General features: G+C 46.0%; 1 long non-coding RNA gene across 4 annotated transcripts in view; it reads left to right on the top strand.

Annotated features, from left to right (window-relative positions):
• The first annotated feature begins 397 nt into the window (after positions 1 to 397).
• The window catches only part of LOC143441677 (uncharacterized), a 40,385-nt gene continuing 19,013 nt past the window's right edge, over positions 398 to 21,769 (top strand). The window contains exons 1-3 of one of the 4 annotated variants that reach the window (XR_013109278.1): positions 401 to 1,089; positions 8,371 to 8,415; positions 9,950 to 10,337. This is a non-coding gene — a long non-coding RNA (uncharacterized LOC143441677). Of the gene's footprint in view, positions 1,090 to 8,370; positions 8,416 to 9,949; positions 10,338 to 21,769 lie in introns of those variants that run through there. The other 3 variants (XR_013109279.1, XR_013109276.1, XR_013109277.1) reach the window with 3 other exon arrangements.

Raw genomic sequence — 21,769 nt, forward strand, 5'->3', positions numbered from 1 at the left:
GGGGGAGAGGGGGAGAGGGGGAGAGGGGGAGAGGGGGAGAGGGGGAGAGGAGAAGAGGAGAAGAGGGAGAGGAGGGAGAGGAGGGAGAGGAGGGAGAGGGAGAGGAAAAAGAAGGGAGCTATTTATTTCCGGTTCTCAGAAACTGGGACCGCTGGTCCTGGCAGAGAGGAAGCAGGTGAATTGAATTTCGGAGCTTGTCTCTGCTAAGGCTTAAGGGGTGTTGAGCGCTTTGCTACTTCTTTCTTTGAGCACTAGGGGCAACTACTGCACGCGTTGGCTCTGCGCTCTGTGGGTTGCTTCTCAGCCTTCCAAAGCTCCCTAACCTTTCCAAGGCTTCAAAGTCTCTGATGGCTAAAGCAGCTGGCAGGGGACCCAGCTGCCTTGGGGACGAAGTAAGCAACCACAACAGGTGGAGAGTCTCCCCAGCGCAGCTCAGGCTGCTGAGGGATGCCGCTGTAGCTAGCAAGGGGCTCGCTGAAGTTTCAACTACAGCAGTTCTATAGTAGTGACAGCAGTCAGGTGGCTCTAGATCTAGGCTAGAGTGTGACCTGACTCCTCTGCGGACCTCAGGCTGCCAGACTCCAGGATTGTTCTCAGTGAGATCAGCTCCCAGCAAACCAGGGCGGAGTTGATTTTCCGCTACGCGCTCACTTCCGGATTCCTGCCAACCTGCACTTTTGGGCTTGTCCAAGTCCCACCCTTCCACTCCCCACAACTGCCTCCCAGAGTTGCTTTTCAGTCTGGCGTTATGGCAAGTTAAATTTGGGCTCCCTGTCTCACGGCTGGGGTTATTTCCCTGTTCTTTTCTCAGGCCCTCGGGGTAGCTCAGTTACAAACTGTAGATCCTCTCTGGATGGCACACGACCTCTGAGTCATACAGAGGGATCCTGCTCGCTGCTGACCTGTCACTGAGGAATCATTGTCTTACCAAACTTCACAACTAGTTTTGAGGCTTGTGAGTATTGTAAGCTTGCCGTGTGGGAAGCCTGTCTTCACCAGAGCGGCCTGGTTTGCCTTTAGAAGCAACCTCCTGCCTTCCTGTTCACCCGTGGAGCTGTGGGGTGGAGACATGTTTCTCTTGTTTTCTCTGTGAGTCATGGGTCCTTTCTTTTTTCTTTTTCTTTTTCTTTTTTTTTTTTTTTTTTTTTTTTTTTTTGGTTTTTTGAGACAGGGTTTCTCTGTGTAGTCCTGGCTGTCCTGGAACTCACTCTGTAGACCAGGCTGGCCTTGAACTCAGAAATCCGCCTGCCTCTGCCTCCCAAGTGCTGGGATTAAAGGCGTGCGCCACCACCGCCCGGCTTGGGTCCTTTCTTTTTTAAGCCTTGGGTACCCCTACTCATCACCACCTTCGAGAATTTTTAATCTGCATATCTCCTCCCTTTCTTTCCCACTACCACACAAGTAGAAAAATGCAGGTCATGTGACCTGTCTCTGCCCAGTCCGGATGTGTGTGGTTCTTGTCCCTGTGTTCTGTGTGGATTTCCGGCAAGGGTTTCCTGCTAGATTCAGAAGTTCAAGAAGACTCAGATTTGGCTCTTGGGTAGCTTGGGTTTTCTATTAGGAGGCCTGCCATGTCGGGTGTTGGCTCGTCCTTGATTTTAAAGTTTTGATAGCGTTAGACTGCACAGGATAACCTCAGATCTCACTTCTCTCCACTATTGACTAAAGCAGTTTCCTGAAAGTTCAGATGGAGCTGTGCTTGAGAGGGCAGCTTCTCTAATCTCCCGGCTCCACCTCCTCCCACTGTTTCTATGGCAGCATCTGCTCTTGGATTTCCTGGCCCTGTTTCCCTCTGATTACATGCACCGTCTTTCTTCTTAATTTTTTTCTAACATTGATTTCTCTCCCTCTCTCTCATGTTCATATGAATGTCAGAGGACAGTTTGTGGGAGTCAGTTTCCCGTTTCCATCATGTGTGTCCTGGGATTGAACTCAGATCAGTCTTTTACCCTCTACCTTCTATTGCCCAAGCCCTCATTTCTACAGCTCATCCAGTGGCTGCCCCAGCATCCTCAGTTCTGCGGACTCCTTGCCTCCCATACCTCTGCGGCGGGCTGCTGGCTTCAGTGCTTCTCAGCCACTCTGGGTTGCTTGGAGTTTTCCTGTTCTCAGGTCCACCAGTGCTATGGTTTGAACATATGCTTTCTCATAGCCAGAGTTCACACTGAAAGCCCCAGTGTAGGAGTGTTGAGAAGTCCTGGGACCTTTAAAAGGTGGTTAGGTCAAATTGCACCCCACATCATTGTTGTGCTTTATAAAAAGACCAGGATATGTTTAGTAGAGCACAGTATGGTGAGGTGGGAGGGGTGCCTTGGCAGGCTCATACTGAGGCATCCCTTCCCCATGAGGTACCAGCCAAAGGAGGGATATATAGTATAGAATAGTTTATTTGGGGGCATGGAAAGAGGAGTTGAGAAGGGAGTAGAGGTAGAGAAAGAGAAGGGACAGAGAAGGACAGAGAGAGAGAAAGAGAAAAGGAGAAGAGAGGAGAGGAGAGGAGGGGAGGGGAGGGGAGGGGAGGGGAGGGGAGGAGAGGAGAGGAGAGGAGAGGAGAGGAGAGGAGAGGAGAGGAGAGGAGAGGAGAGGAGAGGAGAGGAGAGGAGAGGGCAGCCAGGAACATGTGGAGAGGGGGGATGGGTAGGGAAGGGGAGAGAGGGAGAAAGGGGTCAGGGAAAGAAGAGAGTCAGAGAGAGAAGGGGCAGAGAGATTGAGGAGGGGCCAAACAGTCCCGTTTATAGCAAGCCAGGCCTACCTAGCTGTTGCCAGGTAACTGATGGGCGGAGCCTAGAAGGAATGCCAACACTCAAGAAGAACATAATTCCAGTTTTTGGAAATTCAGGGGACTGAAACTTCTTAGTCTGAAGAGCTGTTTTGGTTACCATGGGGGTGGGGTGGAGGAGGGTGGCCCTTTGTGTTGTGCCTCTTTTGTACCAGGTTTTTCTTCCTTCTGATCTCTGCCATGAGTCAAGGCAACATAAGCCCCTTGGTAGTTACAGCTGCTGGATCTCAGCCTCCATAACCATGAATCCAAACACACTTTGTATTTTTGACTTTTGTAAAGTACCTGTTTGAATAGGAATGACCCTCACAGGCTCATAGATGTAGATGCTTAGGGAGTGGCACTATTAGGACCTGTGACCTTGTTGGAGTACGTGTGGCCTTATTGGAGAAAGTGAGTAACTTGGGGTGGGCTTTGCAGTTTCAAATGCTCAAGCCAGGCCCCTCTCTCTCTTTCTCTCTCTCTTTATGCCTGCTGACCCAGATGTAGAACTTTCAGCTACCTCTCCTACACAATGTCTCTCTGCATGCCAACATGCTTCCTACCATGAGGATAATGAACTAAACCACTGACATTGTGAGCCAGCTTCCATTAAATGCTTTCCTTTATGAGAGTTGCTGTGGTCGTGGTGTCTCTTCGCAGCAATAGAGCATTGACTAAGGCTGGTGGTGGTAGTGGTGGCGGTGGTTCACGCCTTTAATCCCAGCATTAGGGGGATGTGGCCTTGTTGAAGTAGGTATGGCCATGTCACTGTGGGGGTGGGTTTTGAAACCTTAGCTACCTAGAGGGCAGTCTTCTCTTGACTGCTTTCAGATCAAGATGTAGAACTCTTGGTTCCTTCTCCAGTGTCTGCCTGGATGCTGCCATGCTTCCTGCCATGATGATAATGGACTGAACCTCTGAAACTATAAGCCAGTACCAATTAAATGTTGTCCTTTATAAGAGTTGCCTTGGTCATGGTGTCTTTTCACAGCAATGGAAACCCTAACTAAGACAGTATAATAAAAGATACAGATCTTCAAACAGCAACCAAATACCCACACATTTGTGCACACCACGTTACGTACCCACGGGCTAATACATATTTCTGAACCTAGTTTAAGCATTCCTGTAGAAGCTTAGTTAGCAAATGCATGTGCTTTATATGAATGGCAGGTCATTCACAGCAGAGAGCAGGAGAGACAGGTGTCTCTTGGGATGTCATATGTGTCCCCAAGTTTAAATCCAGAGCTCCAAGTCACACTGTAACAAACAGTACTCTCCCTTTCCCTGCCTGGGAGGTCGGGCAGAGAGTGGGAATGCAGGCTTGGCTTTAAGTCGGCTCTGTTTAACACTTTGATACATGGTGTCTGTTTCTGACAGATGAGCAACAGGTGTTTGCTGCTTCCTCTTTGCGGCTTCTGCCTGGTTCTTTCAGATTCAGCTCCCCACCTCCACCCCTATTCACGTGGGTGCATATGTATACTAGCATATATAGAGAGCTCGTGGAGGGGGGAGACCAACCTCAGCCATCTACCTCGGTTTTTTGCTTTATTTTGTTGTTTGTTTTGTTTTTGAGGCAGGGGTTTTTCTACGTAGTCTTGGATGTTTTGGAACTCTCTGGGTAGACTAGGCTAGCCTTGAACCCAACAGAGATTCAAGCACTTTATCCACTGGGCTGTTTTAATCAGAATTAGTTCTTAAAGATCCTCTTTATCTCCTTCATTGTTTTGACAAGATGTTGGATTGCAAGGAGGCAGGTTTGCACACAGATATTCCAGGTAACTGGAGCAGGCTTGATTGAGGAGTCCGAGTGGGCACTGCTTGGTATGGTCTGTGTACAAGACAGAAGCTGTGGGTTGGAGAGATGGCTCTGCAGCTAAGAGCACTGACTGCTCTTCTAGAGGTCCTGAGTTTAATTCCCAGCAAACACATGGTAGTCTCTCAACCATCTATAATGGGATCTGGTGCCCTCTTCTGGTGTCTCTGAAGAAAGCGACAGGTACTTACATGAAATAAATAAATCTTAAAACAACAAACAAACAAACAAACAGCAGAAGCTGTGCTTTAGAGCATTGTTCTCTGTGGGGAGCCTGTGACTGATTAACCAACCGCTCCACAGGGTGAGCATGTCACACAGAACACAATGCTTTCAGCTTGTCTGGAGGATGTAAAAGATAAGTTTCTGAGCCAGGCATGAGGTAGTGTATGATGCTTGTAACTCTGGCACTTTGTATACTGAGGCAGGAGGATTGTTAGGAGTTTGAGGCCAGCTGGGCGGTGGTGGCACACACCTTTAATCCCAGCACTTGGGAGGCAGAGGCAGGCGGATTTCTGAGTTCGAGGCCAGCCTGGTCTACAGAGTGAGTTCCAGGACAGCCAGGGCTATACAGAGAAACCCTGTCTTGAAAAACAAAAAACAAAAAAACAAAACAAAACAAAACAAAACAAAAAAAAAAAAAAAAAAAAAAAAAAAAAAAAAAAGGAGTTTGAGGCCAGCCTAGGTGACATAGGGAATTCCTAACTAACTCATGCTTCTCCTGCCTTTACTTCCAGATAGTAAGTGTGTGTCACTATATACTGTTTGCAGAACTCTTGAAGTATTTGTGGTTTTTTGGCATGTGTGGCTTGTGTGTATGTATGGGTTTTCACATGTACGTGGGTTTTGGTGGAGACTTAAAGTTGATTTTTTTTTCTAGATCACACTTCACTTTGTTAGAGAAGGTCTCTATTCACAGCTATGGCTTTCCTGTGGCCTGATATGTAGACCTTAAGATATATAGCATGACATGTAGTCTTAGGATTTTATTGCCGAAGAGACCCCATGACCAAGTCTACTCTTATAAAGAAAAACATTTAATTGGGGCTGGCTTACAGTTTCATTATCATCATGGTGGGAAGCATGGTGGAATGCAGACAGACACAGCGCTGGAGACGGACCTAAGAGTTCTCCATCTTGATTCCCAGGCAGCAGAAGGGAACTTTGTTGATTGAGCTGGCCTGGTCATCTTTCTTTATGTGACAGAGTCTCATGATGTAGCCCAGGCTGGGAAGGAACTTTCCTGCCTCTGTTTCTTAGCTAAGGGATTATAGATCTGTGTCATCATTCCTTTCTTATATTTTCAGTGTTTTTGTCTGTACTTTCTTTTTCTATAACAATTTCTCAGACTGGAAGTTGGTTGGTAAGCTGCTTGCTGTGTAGGCATGAAGATTTGAGTTTGGATGCCCAGTCCCCACATTTAAAAAACAAGTCAAGTGCATGTTTCCCATACTTATAATGCTAGCACTGGAGACAAAGCAGCAGGCAGTTTCCTGGAGCTGAGTTGGTGAGCCCTGGATTTAGTAAGAGACCTTGAAGACTTGGTGGGGCTGGATGGTGGTGGCACACAATTTTAATCCCAGTACTTGGGTGGTAGAGGCAGATGAATTTCTGAGTCCAAGGCTAGCCTGGTCTACAGATCGAGTTTCAGGACAGCTAGAGCTTTACAGAGAAACCCTGTCTCAAAAAACCAAAAACCAAACCAAACCAAACCAAAAAAAAAAAAAAAAAAAAAAAAAAAAAAAAAGATGAAGAAGAACACAGAAGACACCTGATACCTGATATCAATTTATGGCTTCCACATATATGCACACATGCATGCACATACTTGCAAATGATCACCCCTGACACACATGTACATATGAACATGTACAGACACAATTTCTCACTGATAGTGATCACTTCAATATCTCTGATTCTTTATTTCAATATTGTAGTCTTTTCCAGTTTTGATAGCTTGTCTATGGCGGTGATGACGGGTATGGGGTGGGAATAAGGAAATGAGGGGAGGTGGAAATATCCTATGATAGAAAGTCCCATAAGGCAGTGGTGGTGCACGCCTTTAATCCTAGCACTTGGGAGGCAGAGGCAGGCGGATTTCTGAGTTTGAGGCCAGCCTGGTCTACAGCGTGAGTTCCAGGACAGCCAGGGCTACACAGAGAAACCCTGTCTGGAAAAAACCAAAAACCAAAACCAAAAACAAACAAAAAAGAAGAAAGTCCCATAACAGCCAAATGTGGTAATGCAGGCCTCTAATCCCAGGGCTGAGGAGGCAGAGACAGGTGGATCTCTGTGATTCAAGGCTACTCTGATCTACACAGTGAGTTCCAGGATAGCCAGGGCTACATAAGTTCTGTCTCAAAACCTAAGAAACAAAAACAAAACAAACAAAAGACAAAAGTCCATAACGTACCAAAAACATGAACAAGCCCAGGGATTTTCTTCTCCTCCTGGGCAGAATACAGGGGATTAGAGAGAATGTCAGTGAATGACTATCCTCTAGTCATGGAGGTTGGAAGGGATATCTGGATTCAGCCAGTTTCCCTAGCAACCCCTTCATTCCAGCTGAGGCTCTGAAATTATGCTTCTTTTGGCTCAGAGGACCCAGTGTCCACCTTAGCTTAGGAGGAGGCCAAGCATCAGTTATAAACCAAGGCAAAGAACCCTTAGCTTTGACTTTTTCCCCAGTGGGTTCCTTCCCATCTAACATAGACCTGGTCAAACAGCTTTCAGTCTTCATCTATAGCCATTCCTTCTGTAAGCATTACATATTATAGGTGATGTTTGGAGAAAGATATGGTTTTTGAGGAGTAGGAGGAAGAAAAAAATGAGATGAGATGAGAGAGAGAGAGAGAGAGAGAGAGAGAGAGAGAGAGAGAGGCAGACAGATAGACAAACAGACACAGAGGGATTGTGTAGCCCAGGCTGTCCTCAATTCCCATTTGTTGGGAGCCAACTTGTAGCAGAAAGTGGCTATCAGCTTTGCAACCATCTTGAGACATATACCCTGACATGAGACTTGATTTTCAACAGCCTACAACAGCTGAAGCACACTCTGATAAACATTTTGTTTATCCCGCATATCTTGTAGTACCCACAGTTGCAAGGAGCATGTGGTATCCACGCCTGTAAGGCTTATGTCATTTCCACACCTGCAAGGCATGTGGTATCCACGTGCCCACAAGGCACGTGGCAAAAGCATATAAATACCCCAGACTTCCCTTCAATGAGAGACAATAAGAGAAGAGACACATTAAGAGAGACATGAAGAGACAATAAACAAGAAACGGGACTTGATCACACACCCTGTCTTGTCTCCATTCTTCGTGTCTCTTGCTAGACCCTGACCCCTGGACCAGAGCAACAGGCAGGCCAGGACATTTTGGCCCCCAAGCGTGAGGCAGAACGGTCTGCAACACACAATAGCTCCAAAGCGTGGGGCAGTGTGGGCCGCAACATTTTGGCGCCCAAGCATGGGTCAGCTCGGGTCCCAACACCCATTGATCCTCCTGTCTCAGCCTCCAGAGTGCCAGAATTACAAGCATATACTCACAAACTCCAACAGGCAGGATGTCTGTTTGAAGGGACATACCTACAGGCCACTCTGGTAAGCCCAAATGCTCTTGCCAATCTTACATCCTTGTTCTTCAGGAGACTCTGGATAGTAATCTCCGAGGCTACAACTCCCCTCACCTCCTACACCGAGGCCCCAGTGAGTGCCCTGTGAGAAGTCCAACTCTGCCAGACTTGCTTCCTTACTTGGAGTAATGATAGAAGTTTGTTGTTTTTCCAGGATCCAGCAGTCTGTATGGCCGGTCCGAGAGGTGAGAACTTGGAGGTGAGTGTCTGCAGACCAGCTCTTCCGTGACAATTGACAGTTGCTGAGCTTTGGGGTGCAATTCAGCCTTCCTTTCCTCCTACCATGGGGAGAAAACAGTCTTAGACATTGATGTCTGAAGCACCCAATAAAATAAAATAAGTCAGCATATTAATTAATGGTGATGACTCTCTTACCATGGGATTATGGGGACAGGTTGCTAAAATCACCATGCTGTCTAGGGAAAAATAATGACATAGAAAGAGAAGTGGGTGAAATCAGAGGCAGGGAGATATTTTTCTCTTTTTTGTTTTATATTTTAAAGACATTTATTTTATATGTATTGGGTGCTTCACTTTCTTGTACATCTGTGTACCATGTTCATGCACATGTTGGCAAAGGCCTGGGGAGAACATCAGATCCGCTGGGACTGGAGTTACAGAGAGGCGCGAGCCACCTTGTGGATGCTGGGAATCGAATCCGAGTCCTTCAGAAAAGCAAACAGAGCTCTTTTTTTTTTAAATTTTTAATTCCTATTTTATTATTATTATTATTATTGGTTTTTCGAGACAGGGTTTCTCTGTGTAACCCTAGCTGTCCTGGAACTCACTTTGTAGACCAGGCTGGCCTCGAACTCAGAAATCTGCCTGCCTCTGCCTCCCAAGTGCTGGGATTAAAGGCGTGCGCCAACACTGCCTGGCGTGAATTCTTGAATGAAACACACACACACACACACACACACACACACACACACACACACACACTTCATTTTAAATGCCTTGACTAGCTCAAAAACTGGGCAGGTTTTTTTGTTTGTTTGTTTTTGGACTGGGCAGCTCTAATCCTCCCTGAAGCTAGCACACACATTTCCCTCTTGTAATTCTGGCTTCACAGCGTCTAATCTATATTTTATTTTTGTTGCTCTGGATCCTTCTCACTGGCTCCCTAGTCTTTGCTGCCTAAGATGCTTCTGGGCACCTTTCAGGGGCCACATTCCTTCTCACCTACATTTCAGATGATTTTCTTTCTGCAGCTCTAAATCTGATCTGTCACCCTCCAAATCATCGTGATTCTCCCTCCTTTCTTCCAGTTCCTCACCCCTGCAAATCCAAAGGTCCCACCTCCGTTTACCTGCCCCGCCATTAGCCATTGGCTCTTTATTGATGGATCAAAAACCAATTGGGGACAAAGACCTTCAGTGTTTGGACAGGCAGATTCCCAGTTTAGGGGGCCAGATTAATTCTAAGCATTAGAAACCAATCCTCAACAAAACTTAGTTCAAAATTGAATTCTACACATTCTTCCAAACCTGATCTCCAGACGTCTCAGCCTGTGCCCCAGAAGAACCCAGTGCCCTGAACCCGGGTGCCTGGCTCCCTCTGAGTGCCCCAGAGGAGCCTCCACCAACGCGGCTGGAACTCCCCTGCTGTGTTTCATGCCTAGTTCCTTAGTTTCAAGCCAGCCCCAGAAAAAAGCCATCCCTGATCATCCGCCTAAAACAGGCCCGTCAAGACCAAATTCTTTCCCATTTTTCTGACTTTTTAATTTTTTCCAGACAAGGTAGCCGAGGCTGGCCTGAACTCACTATGGAGCCTAGATGTCTTGGAACTCCCAATTTTCTTGTCTCTGGCTCTCAAGTAGCCAGTTAATCTGTTTAATGCGTTACCAGAACAACTTCGTGTATTGGTGCTATTGTCAGAATAGACTTGGTGCCGGGATATGGCTCTCTAGGACACCAGTCTCAAACTTGCCCACTGTAGCCAAGCCTTGGATTTCATCCCCATATCCACTAAGACAACAAAGTGGTTAGGATTCATTGCGTATCCAAACATACTTTTTGAACAACCGAATGATGAATGAAGTCTAAATGAAGTCTAGGCAACTGTACCCACCATTCACGGGTGATCTCAACATTTGAATAAACGATCGTGTGCTTGCTTTTCTTCTTCGAGTGTCTTGCTTATTATCGTTCTAATTAAAGGCAATTTTTTAAAATGCTGGTGATTGAACTGAGAGATTCTTGTGCAGATGGCATGCTACGAAGCTACCCCCCAGCCCGAATTCTTAATTCATTGGTTTGTGTGCTCGTGTATTAATAGATTCGATTGCTAAACACTCTCTCAGCAGCAGATCTGCAGTACTGGCTGAGATCGCAATAGGAAACGGCTTTTCATTTTCTGTATTCGGAAGCGATGGGAGAGCATAGCTAGAGCAAAGCATTAGGAGATGGCTGCAGTTGTAGTCCGCTATGTGTCCGGCAGATGGCGATGCCGAAATCACTGAGAGCTGAAATCCTCAAAGCTGAAGGTAGGAAGGGTGAGTGAGCACTTCTGACCGCTTTTCAACTGCTGGATGGAAAAGCATAGCAGAACTAGAAAATAGGCAGAAAGATTGGAGAGGTTTTGAAAAACAGACAGATTTCTGGCCGGCATCCCCAAAGGTTCTAATCTCGCAGGATTCAGGCTGTCCCTGGGCTCTCCTCTGAGGATGCTCCCGCAAATTAAGAGGTCTGGGATCCATTGGCGAGAATTTCTAGGTACTACTCAACTGAATGAGGATGAGATGCATCTGGTTCCACTCTGAGTCTGCCATAATCTGTGTGACCTTTCCGTGTGTGCCCGCCCCACCACCACCAACTGAGTTCAGGTGATAAAGATATTGGAGTTACCTCTGCCGCCCAAGTTTGTTTCAAGGCTGAAAGGGTATCCGGCTGTTGGCATTAAGGATTTAGGGCTAGTCTACTCTGTATCAAAGGCTGGTGTGGCTGTTAAAGAGTTCTCTCTGTTCCCGTGGAGCGGAACACCAGCCAGTCTTGTGATTTGAGAACTGGCAATGACAGGAGTTGGCGCAGGGGCACAGCTGCCCTATCTATGTTTCCGCTGCCCCACACCCCCCTCCCCCGCCCGCCGCCACTCTTCTCCACTGCTGGACGCCCCACCTCCCCCAGCTTTTCTTCTAGGAGGCAGGCATGAACTGTGGGGAAAGACTGGAGCTTCTAACTGAAGGGCCTTTACAGCCTAACACGTGTGTGCCTGGTGCTGCTGGCAGAAGTCAGAGGTATTGGATTCTCCAGAACTGCAGTTAGAGTTACAGATGCTCCCCAGCGCTGAGAATCAAACCCGGGCCCGCTAGAAGATCAGTCAGTACTCTTAACCACGGAACCATCTTTCTAGCCCCCTAGTGTATTTCTTAAATAAAAGAGACTGACTTCAGGAGGGTTGACATACTTGCTTGGCAAGAAGCTGTACTAAGGTTTTTGCCAGCGCACACTACAGCCTTTAAAAGGTTTGGTGGTGATTGGGGGAGGGGGCTCGTGGGGGTGATTACTGCTTTTCTTTGGGGGTCACTGTTACCATATTATCCAATAGATAAGGCTTAAAAGAAGGAAAATATCCAGAGTAATAATAATGACTGCCGTTGTTATATTGCCTGGAAAGCTCCACATGGTCCTGCAAGCCTTACACCTTCTTAAAGGGATTGGTCAAAGGCTAGGGATACTACAGTAAAACAAAGATGAATTCTAGGGAGAGGCCACTGAACACAATCACACAAACAGAATGATTTTTGTCCCATTTATTGCTGTGTGTCATGGAAGGTCTCTCCAAGGAGGTGCCACTGAGCACAGACTTAGCTGGTGAGAGAAGCCACCACACTGAGACCCGGGAGGAGAGCTCCTGGGGAGAGGAAAGGCCAGAGGGTGCACGGTTAGTTAGAACTGGGCTGACCTGTCAGTGTGCTGGGCAGGTGGGAGCAGGAGGGAGGGGAGGAATCAGGACTGGTCAAGCCTGCTTGTCCAGCTCCTGTTAAGCTGCTGGCCTCAGCCTGACACAGGAGCTATTTGCCTTTCCCCTGGGAAAATGTCACCAGGGCAGATGGGACTCTGGAGTAGTGATGGAAAGTTTTGGCAAGCAGATGTGCACAGTGAAGGTTGGGTATTATATAACTGTTTTGTGCACTGAGGCAAGGCAGACTGAACAATGGCCTCCGTTTGGTTTCCTTCCAAACATACCCCTTGTGTTCCTGGGTCTGTTGCTGCCTTTAATCTGTCGCTGTTCCCACCCCCACTCCAGTGCCCACCGAGGACTGTCCATTCTGCCCTGTTCTGTTCTTCACTGGTCGTCCTCAACCCACTTTCTCTCTCATAGCTCAGCAGGGAACTGTCTGAGCAGGTCTGCCACAGCCCTCAGCCAGTAAGTGCTCGGGTTTCTAGGCCCAATGAAACTAGAACTCCGTTTCCTTTTGTGTAAAGGGCTATCTCTGGTTCACACCCAGTGCCTCCCCCTTCTGTGTATTAGATGATGCCAGCAGAGCTTTACAGTCATATTTAAGCCAAAGTTTTTCCTTCAAAGACTTCTCCAGGACTAGGGAAATATCCTAAGCAGCTATTCAGTGACACATAAATTATGATTATATCTTACCCTGGGGAATTACAGAGAAATGCCTTTGTCTTTAGTTCCAGAAAGAGCACACTTTCCTTCAGGATTCAGCTGAATGACCCTTGCTCTCACAGCTCTCCCTAGACACCGCCTGGAAGAGAATCTGGCCCAGTTTGTCCCTTTCAGTCATGTGTCTAATAAGCCTTGTGCTGGCTAGTTTTACGTCAAGTGGACACAAGCTAAAGTCACCAGAAGAGGAAGGAACCTTAATTAAGAAAATGCCTCCATAAAATGGGGCTGTAGGCGAGCCTGTAGGGCATTTTCTTAATTAGTGATTGATGGGGGAGGGCCCAGCCCATTGTGATTGGAGCTATCCCTGGGCTGGTGGTTTGGGGTGCTGTAAGAAAGCAGGCTGAGCAAGCCAGTAGGCAGACCCCTTCCATGGCTCCTGCATCAGCTCCTGCCTCCAGGCTCCTGTCCTGTTTGAGTTCTTGTCCTGAGTTCCTTCAGTGATGAGCTGCAATATAGACATGTAAGCCAAACAAACCCTTTCCTCCCCAGTGTGCTTTGGTCATGGTGTTTCAGCACAGCAGTAGTGACCCTAGACACGGCCTGGAAGACAATCTGGCCCAGATTGCTCTTTTCTGTCATGTGCTTGTGTAAGCCCCAACTGTGAGCCAAGCATTGGGACCATAATTAGGTCTTTGAACTTTAGGAAGTCACAACAGAAACACAGTACCAGATTCTATAAAATCTTCCTATACATGCTACTGGTTTGATCTTCCTCTCTACATAGGGAAGCAGGTGGAATGTGTCAGGAGGTTAAAGGTCACTATATTGTTGCTTTCTTAGAAAAGGGAAGCCATTTGTTCAGGGCCACACTGGTTCCAGGAAGAACTGGGTCTAACCCAAGACTTTGACTCTGATTTTATTCCTCTGGAATTTTAACTGTGATACAGAGCTTGGGTTGTCACTTCAAAGGCCAATGGGCAGACACAGGGAATGAATCTTTAAGTTGTGCATCATTCAGAGAGCCAGGAATTGAAGAGGGTAGCAGATTAATCTCCCCAACCCTTTGTGTGTATGCGTGTGCTTGTATGTGTGTAGGTGGATATCAGAAGTCGTCTCTGCTTGCTTTCTACCTCATTAAAAAAAAAGATTTATTTATTTATTCTATGTAGTACACCATCACTGTCTTCTGACACACCAGAAGAGGGCATTGGTTCCCATTACAGATGGTTGTGAGCCACCATGTGGTTGCTGGGAATTGAACTCAGGACCTCTGGAAGAGCAGTCAGTGCTCTTAACCGCTGAGCCATCTCTCAGCCCCTCTGCCTTATTTCTTTAGACTTTATTTTATGTCTGAGTGTTTTTCCTGCATATGTGTGCACCATGTGCATGCCTGCTGCCCATGGAGACGAGAAGAGGGCATAGTTAGATAATTTGAAACTGGAGGTAGAGATGGTTGTGTACTACCACATGGGTGCAGGGAACCGAACCCAAGTCCCCTAAAAACAAACAAGCCTCCAAATCAAAAATTACTCTTAATCACTGAGTCATCTCTTTCCCTATCTCTATCTATCTATCTATCTATCTATCTATCTATCTATCATTAATCTATCACCTGTCTGTCTATCTATCTATCTATCATCTATCTATCTATCTATCTATCTATCATCTATCTATCTTTGAGAGTATATTTCCTTACCAAATCTGTTGTTCACCAATTGGCCAGATAAGCTGGCCAGCAAGCTCCAGATCCTCTTGCCCTACCTCCCAGCACTGGGATTATAGATGCACACTGTCACGCCCAGCTGGGGATTAGTATTTAGGCACTCATGCATATTCAGCACTTTGCCTCTTGAGCCATCTGACCACGCCCAAATGAACATCTTTACAAAACAATCTGCCAACCAGCAGACTTGTGTGTGTGTGCGTGTGCATGTATCTCTGTGTGTATCTCTGTGTGCATGCATCTTTGTGTGTGTGTGTGTGCATGGGTGTACATGTATGTGTGTATCTGTATGTGTCTGTGTTAGGGGGAGGGTACCACAGTGGATGACCAAAGTCAGTGAGTCATTTCAGATTTCAGTCTTGTCCTTCCACTCGGGCAGTGATGTTTCTTTCTGTATCATCTCTTGCACTCTTCATTAATTTTCTGGATAACTGGACTTACAGACTTCTTGATGTGTCTCAGGCCTGTCTACAAGTATAACTCTTATATTTTTCCTCTGGGCTAGGGTAAGAGTGAACCTTGGGCCAGGTATAGTGACACATGCCTTTAATCTCAGCACTTTGCAGGCAGAGGCAGGTGGATTTCTGTGAGCTTGAAGCCATCCTGGTCTGTATATTGAGTGAGTCCCAGAATAGCTAGGGCTAAGTAGAGAAACACTGACTCAAAAAAAAAAAAAAAGAGTGAACTTGGAACACATAAACTATTAAACCAACATTGAGCTGATAAGGGAAGTTTCCACTTTAAAATAAATAAATAAATATTTATTTATTTATTTATGTCTATAGATATGTTGCCTGCATGTATGTCTGCATATCACTTGCATATCTTGTACCCATGGAGACCAGAAGAGAGTGCTGGATCCTCTGGGACTGGAATCACAGATAGCTGAGCTACCATGTAGGTAATGGGTCCTCTGGAAGAGCAGCAGAATTTAGTGTTGTCTGTCTGTGAGTGATGGTCTGACAACTTTCATTTTTTTACCCTCAAGACAGGGTTTTTCTGAGTAGCCTTGGCTGCCCTGGAGCTCACTCTGACCAGGCTGGCCTCAAATTCACAGAGATCCTCCTGTCTCTGCCTCCCTAGTGCTGAGATTAAAAGCGCTCGTCACCACCGCCCGTCTTGTCTTGGCATCTTAAAAGCTCAGGGGTTTTGCTGTTGATATTTATACTTCTACAGATTGTTAACAGACAACAGTCATAAAGGTTTTATAAGGAGCACATAATACAACTGTAACAGCAGATTTTTGTCAACTTGACAAAATCTAGAGTCACCTGGGCAGAGAGTCTGTTGCGGCCCGCACTCTCCACACTTGGAGGCCCCACTGCAACGCCCGAGCTGCCCCACATTGGGCGGCCAAACTGTAATGGCCGCTCTGTTCCGCAGGTCCAGGTCTAGCGAGAGAGAGTGTGGGGCAAGTGACTCGAAGAATGGAGACAAGACAGAGGGTCTCATCAAGTCTCAAGTCTCGTTTATTGTGTCTCTCTCTGTTCTCCTGTATTCTCTCTCATTGTCTCCCTGTATTCTCTTGTATTCTCTTGAAGGGAAATCTGGGGTATTTATAGGCTTTTGCCACATGTCTCGTAGGTGCGTGGATACCATGTGCCTTGCAGGTGTTGATATGACATAAGCCTTACAGGCATCTATAGCGTGGATAGCCTGTGAACCGCATGCCTTGCAGTTGGGGGCAGTAAACAGCAAGACAAAATATGTGGGATATCAGAGTGTGCTTCAGCTGTTGTAGGCTGTTGAAAAACAAGTCTCATGTCAGGGCATATGGCTCAAGATGGCTGCAAAGCTGATAGCCACTTTCTGCTACAAGTCGGCTCCCAACAAGAGTCCCCATGAAGAGTCTTTAGAACAGACAGGCCTAGGGGTATGTCTGTGAGGGATTGTCTTGATTATATAATTGTTATGAGATGACCTAGCTTAAAGGTAGGCAGCACCGATCCTTAGGTTTGGGTCCTGAGTTGTGTAAGAGTAGAGAAACTGAGGCAAGCAGTAAGCATTCATGTGTTCATTCTGCCTCTGCCCTTGACTGTGATGTGGCTTTACTTCAGTTATAAACTGCACATGGAATTGTGAGCTTAAGTAAGCCCTTTATCCCCAAGTTGCTTTTGTCAGCACATTTTAACACAGAAGCAGAAACAAAAGCGGGACAATAACCAGACGATCATAAACTGGGAGTTGGAAAGATGGCTCAGTGGTTAAGAGCACTGACTACTTTGCTCTCTCAGAGGTCCTGAGCTGTTGAGTAGGCCCCCAACACTGAGCTCAATTCCCAGTAACCACATGGTGGCTCACAACCATCTGTAATGGGATCAGAGGCCCTCTTCTGGTGTGTCTGAAGACAGCTATAGTGTACTCATATACATGAAATAAATAAATAATTCTTAAAAAAAAAACCTCAAAAACAAAGAAACAAAACAAGATCATAAACTGCCCTAATGGCTGAGCCACTTTGCAGCTTCTTTGAACAAGTTCTTAAGGGAACACATTCCACAAGATTTACAGAGATGATGTTTACAGGTACAACGATTGTTCCAAGTTCAAAATTCAGTACACTGATACAAAAATAAATGTAGTACTCCGTTTAAACTTCAAGGTTCTCTTAATATTGACCAGCTCTTAGTACCATAAGCAAAAGTTAAAAAAGCTTAAAACAAAAAGCTTATCTTTAATCGAAATAATCACCTTGTCTATATTAAGTGAGAATTAAAAACAATAGCTTTCCTTCAATTTGTGGGCATTAGGGCTGGTCTGCAACAGATCTCTAAGGGCCTCAAGTCTACTTTCAGGCTCTCCGACAAATCTATTGTCTTCCCCAGAGAAGAAGCAAAAAGTACAGTCTCACCCAACCAGCAGGCTAAATCCAGCCTGGAGTTTCACAAAATCCTAAGAGTTACAGAATGTTACATTCCAGTAAGACAACAGGGCTTCAGTGACCTCTGATAGAAATTACCTTGAATAAGCAAGAGAAGATGCAGTTGAAAATACATAATACATGACAGGCAAAAAACATCTGTTACCCAGGTAACTGTTGTCTTGAATGGAAAATCATCTGCTTCCTTCAAGAACTGGAAGAGTTAGAAACAGTGTATGTATGTATGTATGTATGTATGTATGTATGTATGTATGTATATATGTATATATGTATGTGTGTGGTGTCTGTGTGTGTGTGTGGTGTCTGTCTGTCTGCTGTCTGTCTGTCTCTCTCTGTGTATATTTAAGTACAGTCAGAACACTTTCCCAGAACATATCTCAAAAGTTTCTCAGTAGGAATCTACAAGAGCATATTCTTTTTTAAAAAAGATTTTATTTATTTTATGTGTGTGAATACACTGTCACTTTCTTCAGACACACCAGAAGAGGCCATCAGATCCCACTACAGATGGTTGTGAGCTTCTATGTGGTTGCTGGGAATTGAACTAAGGACCTCTGGAAGAGCAGTCAGTGCTCTTAACTACTGAGCCATCTCTCTAGCCCCTTTCTTTTTTTTCCTTTGTCCCTTTGCTTTTTGCTTTTTTCCAGTCTCTCTCAGTCTCTCTCTCTCTCTCTCTCTCTCTCTCTCTCTCTCTCTCTCTCTCTCTCTCTGTAGCCCTGGCAGTCCTGGAACTCAGCAGGCTAGCCCTGAACTCAGAGAGATCTGCCTGACTCTGCCTGACTTGGATTAAAGGTGTGCAGCACTCCCACTCCGCCTCAGAATGGTGTTTTTAAACCAGAAGCCAAACCAGCTTTAACCTGAGCACCTAACCAGACAGCACAGCATCTCAATTAGTTATGTGTAAGTGACAGAGCCAGGGCCAGGAAAGGGAACTCCACATTACATCCACGTGACTTCTCCGCATTTGAAGGGAAGATTCTTGGCAGCGCTTGGGCATCTCCCAAGCCTGTGGCTCTCAGTAAGAGTAGCAATTGTGAGTCTTCATTAATTACAGCCTACCAGGGAGTCCCCACCTGACCTGGCAGAGCGCCTGGAATGTCACTGGATGATTGGAAATCATGTGTGTCACCACTGCAAAGGCCAGTGAGCAAAGGCAGCCCTTTAAGTTGTATTTATTCATTGACAGCTGAGAAGGCAGCAGATTAATATTTTAAAACCAAACCAAACCCCAGTGTTCCATTTTATCTCCTGACAGTAAGCTTTATAGGAAACGTCCATGGGAACAAAGGAAATCAATAATACCTGAGGGTCTGTCCTTCTGGTCAGGTGATTGCTACTTCCTGAGATTTGTGGTGTCTGTCCCACCTCCCCTGACCCCCATTTTCTGAGACAGGGTTTCTCTGAATAGCCATGGCTGTCCTGGAGCTTGCTCTGTAGTATAGACCAGGCTGGCTGTGAACTCTTGAGATCCACCTGTCTCTGACTCCTGAGGACTGTGATTAAAGACACGGGAAGCCACGCCCAGCTCATTTGTATCTCTTACCATCTTGCCACACACTTTGGAGGTCTTAGACACTCCTAGAAACTATTACTCTTGATAGTGTCTTCCCATACTAACTTTTTTTCTATTAATCTTTTATTCCTCCAGATGTGCCTGTGCTGGGAGTGAGGGTTGACTCAACAAATAAAACATTAACAGTGTGTACATACTGAGCATATGCAAGTATATTCTTTCTTATAATATGGAGTATGTAGTGCTTTGAACAGGTATGACCCCTATAGGGCATAGTGAGTGGCCCTATTAATAGGTATGACCTTATTGGAGTAGGTGTGGCCTTTTTGGAGGAAGAATGTAAGTGTGGAAGCGTGCTTTGAGGTCTTCTATGCTCAAGCTATGCTCAGTGTGGCATAGCATAACAGTCTCCTGCTGCCTTCGGATCAAGATGTAGAACTCTTGGCTCCTACAGCACCGTGTCTGTCTGCTTACCTCCATGCTTCCTGCCATGATGATAATATAATGGACTGAACCTCTGAAACTTTAAGCCAGCTCCAGTTAAATGTTTTCCTTTGTAAGAGTTGCCATGGTCACGATGTCTCTCCACAGCAGTAGAACCCAAACTAAGACAGAGTGCAAATGTATTTTTATAACTTAGAGTATTAATTAATATATATATATAAAGCTCCCCTATCTTTCCCTTCTGTTCCCTATCATAATTTTACTCCTTTGGACTTTAAGATGGTGAATCTGAAATGGATGGATCACAAACTGATCCATGACTTTAGAAAATCAGAGTCATGCATGCTGTGTGGCCTTGCTTTGGAACTTGGACTCTTCAGGGAAAGAATTCTGTTTCCTACTCACCAATAAACCACATGGGGTGACAGCAGGGAATGAGGAGTGGGCATGACCAAATGGTCTCCAGTAGACACTCAGCAGGGGTCACTTCTGGTGATAGCCAAGTGACCCTATGGCCCCCTGGTCTTCTATGGATAATAGCTCTAACTGCTGTTGGTGGTTTTCTTAGTTAAGTTTCTATTGCTGTGACAAAACACCATGACCAGAGTAACTTATAGAAGAAACGCTATTTGGTGTATGATTCCAGAGGCATGGTAGTCTCTAATGCTGGAGCAGAGGTAGCAGGCAGCGGGCCAATGGAGCAGCAGAAAGGAGCTCACATCTTAAAATGCAAACAGGAAGCAGAGCGTGTGCATTGGAAATAGTGCATGGCTTTTGAAACACCAAACCCCACCCTCAGTGACATACTTCTTCCAGCAAGGCCACACCTCCTCCACCCACCCAAACAGTGTCACCACCTGGTAGTACTCAGATGCCTGATAACAGGGGGCACATCTCATTCAGACTACCACTGTGGTAGATGGAGGTGATGGTGTAAGAAAAAGGACTGGAAGGGCACAGTGTGTGTGTGTGTGTGTGTGTGTGTGTGTGTGTGTGTGTGTGTGTATTTGTGTGAAAAAACATCTGGAGACATTATAGATGAGCTGATGTTTAGAGAAAGGGTGAGCCCCCCCCCCTTTAAAAAAAAAAAGATTTATTTACTTTATGTATGTGAGTACACTATCACCGTCTTCAGACACACCAGAAGAGGGCATCAGAACCTGTTACAGATGGTTGTGAGGCACCATGTTGTTGTTGGAAATTGAACTCAGGACCTCTGGGAGAGTAGCCAGTACTCTTAACCACTGAGCCATCTCTCCAGCCTGAGCCCCCTGATTTTAAGATCAAAGGGGCATATGACTAATGTAGTTGCCGGGAGTGTTGGAAATACGAAGACAGTTGAAAATGATGGTGGAAAAGATCCCCGAGTTGATGAAAGGCAAGTGTGAAGGCAGGAAGCTGAGACAGAGTGAGGTAAAGCATGCTGTGACATAGCCTGGGCTTCGGGTGGCTTGTCTCCAAGGGGTCAGTCACTGGAAGTTTGTTCCTTGGTGAGACTGTGTTAAGAAGTGGTAGGTCCTTTAGGAAGTAGGACAAAGGAGAAGCCATTAAGTTGCAAAGTATCAGCTGGGAAGGGGATTAAGGTAGCTTCTGTGGGACCCCGAGTTAGTTCTTGGAAGTGGATTCTTATAAAAACAGGACTAGCTAGGGTGGTGGTGGTGAACACCTTTAATTTCAGTACTTGGGAGAAAGAGAAAGCGGGATCTCCGTAAGTTAGAGCAATTTCTAGAACAGCCAGGGCTACACAGTGAGACTCTGTATCAAACAAACCAGAATAAGCAGGAAAGGGCAAGACTGGACCCTCCCTTTTCCCTGGCTTCCCAGCTCTCCATGGGACGTGTTCCACATATGCTCCCACCCTTCGGCCTTCATCAGACTCAGACCTGCACCTGCACCTTCAGAACCCTGAGCTCAGTGACCCTCTTTTTAAAACAAAGTTTCTAGAGATGGAGATGTAACTCAGTGGTGGAGGGGTTCCTAGGTTGTAGGTCCAGCCCTCAGTGTGGGAGGAGCCCATGCTGGTTACACACTGTCCCTTGTCCCTCCCTGCCAGAGTTTCTGGTGCTTGTGACAGGAAAATGATAAAAGAGGTTGGAAACAAAGTGTTTATTGAGAAAAAAAAGAAGAATGACAGGAAAAGCAAGTGTTATCTGTTAGGACTTTTAACAAATTTTATTGCTGAGAATGCAGCTCAGGTGGCCATGGGTTGGATCCCTAGGTCTGCATAAAGCCTGGCCTAGGGGCACACAGCTATCATCCCAGTGCTTCTGAGGTAGAGGCAAGAGGCTCATTCCTCTGTACATAGCAGCTTTGAGGTCAGCCTGAGCTACCTGAGACCTTGTCTCAAAACACATTTATTTTTAAGTGAGCAAGAGGACTGTACCTCCATCTCAGAGGCCAAGGCACATGATATTAGATTTTCTTTT

Source organism: Arvicanthis niloticus, chromosome 3 (genome assembly GCF_011762505.2).
Source record: "Arvicanthis niloticus isolate mArvNil1 chromosome 3, mArvNil1.pat.X, whole genome shotgun sequence".
NCBI lineage: Eukaryota > Metazoa > Chordata > Mammalia > Rodentia > Muridae > Arvicanthis > Arvicanthis niloticus.